Genomic DNA, 1,770 nt, shown 5'->3' on the forward strand with positions numbered 1-1,770 from the left:
AGGCCAAGCAGGCCCGGCCCCTGCCGAACGGAGTTGCCGGCGCAGCGAAGCGAAGCTGGCAACTTCGTTTGGCGGAAGGGCGGGCCTGCTTGTTTCAGGGGTAACTCGTGAAAGTATAATCCTCTGAGCGAAAATTTTGTCCGCTTTGCTCTATCTCGTACCGTTTGGGTGCTAGGAGGCATTTCTTGGCAAAAATAAGGTGAAAACGACTAAATGGCCTATTATGTCGTTTAAAGGGCCTTATATTGAAAACTTGTGCAGGAAGTTATACTATAACCACACAGTTGACGTCGAACCACACCATCCCTAAGGCTCAAGGGTCCCTAGATTATCTAATATCACTAAAACGTTGATTTTTTCATAACAATCTATCAAAATTCGAACCTTTAAAAATGAAAACCGTTATCAAACATCAGAAGTTCCATGTTTCATCTCCTTAATTTTTGAGTAATAAGTTCCCGACAAATACTGTGAGTATGTCAAATTTTGGGGCCGGAAGGCCCTGTTCCCGAATACCCTCCCATTAACTCGTCTCGGGTGTCAGCGCCGCAGGCCTAGCTATATGTGCGCCAGGCGCGTCGCAGCGTAACAGTGTTTCGTGAGATGTCGCGAAGCCTGTTACGCGAGACGTGGTCTGGCGTACACATAGCTAGTTTGTAACTGGTTCCGGTCGGGATTCCTGTTTTCTTCTCTTTGAGTCGAGACCGAATAGGGTTTATTGGGTATTCCTGCCGGAATCATAAGAAGAAAAGCATGACTGCTCGATCTGTTTCCCTCTGCGCGCTCATTGGCTGACCGCCACAGCCACACCATCTTTGGCCAATCAGCGTTCAGGAGGAAACAGATCGGGTAGTCATGCTTCTCTTCTTTGGGTTCCGACTGTGTTGTAGCGGAATACCCTATTTACTGTAGTTAGTGAAATAGGGTATTCCGCTACAAGCCAACCGGAACCTAAAGAAGAAAAGCATGACTGCTCGATCTGTTTCTCTCTGCGCGCTCATTGGCTGACCGCCACAGCCACGCCATCTTTGACCAATCAGCGTTCAGGAGGAAACAGATCGCGTAGTAATGCTTTTCTTCTTTAGGTTCCGATTGTGTTGTAGCGGAATACCCTATAGCGTAAGTTATTTCACTTACCCTTTTCCGTGCCGGGAACTGCAGTTCGGCACCTCGTTTGTAGAACTGTGCGGTGTTAAAGCTTTCCGGTAAAGCTGAAAAGGCAGAAGAATGCGGGGAAGAAGAAAACGGAAATCGCTATGCTGTAACATGGTGACTTCCGTTTTCTTGTTCCCTGCATTCTTCTGCATTTCAGCTTTACCGGAATGCTTTATATAAAAATCACCGATTATAGATCTTTTCGACGGTAGGGTGAGGGGGGAGGAGAGGGGAGAGGGTGTGAAAACTTTCATTGCTTGCAACATTTTCACTGAACCCTAATAGTAAATTTTGACTCCGTAGCGCAAAGGAACAAGTCGTCCGTTGTTGCACTACGAAGTCGAAAATTTCAAAAAGTGTAAAAGAAAAAAGTTGCAGCCTCTAAATATAGCATTCCGGTAAAGCTGAAAAGCAGAAGAATGCGGGGAAGAAGAAACCGGAAATCGCGATGCTTTAACATGGTGACTTCCGTTTTCTTGTTCCCTGCATTCTTCTGCATTCAGCTTTACCGGAATAGAGTACTCCAGGGCTCGGCTAGACCGGAAGGGGAAGAACAAAAATCGTCGGGCGCGGGGAGGAGCGGGGCAGGGTGGGGGCAGTACCCCACTCCTCCCC

The sequence above is a fragment of the Frankliniella occidentalis genome, unplaced genomic scaffold, assembly GCF_000697945.3.
Source record: "Frankliniella occidentalis isolate FOCC.00 unplaced genomic scaffold, Focc_3.1 Scaffold293, whole genome shotgun sequence".
In the NCBI taxonomy this organism is placed as follows: Eukaryota; Metazoa; Arthropoda; class Insecta; order Thysanoptera; family Thripidae; genus Frankliniella; species Frankliniella occidentalis.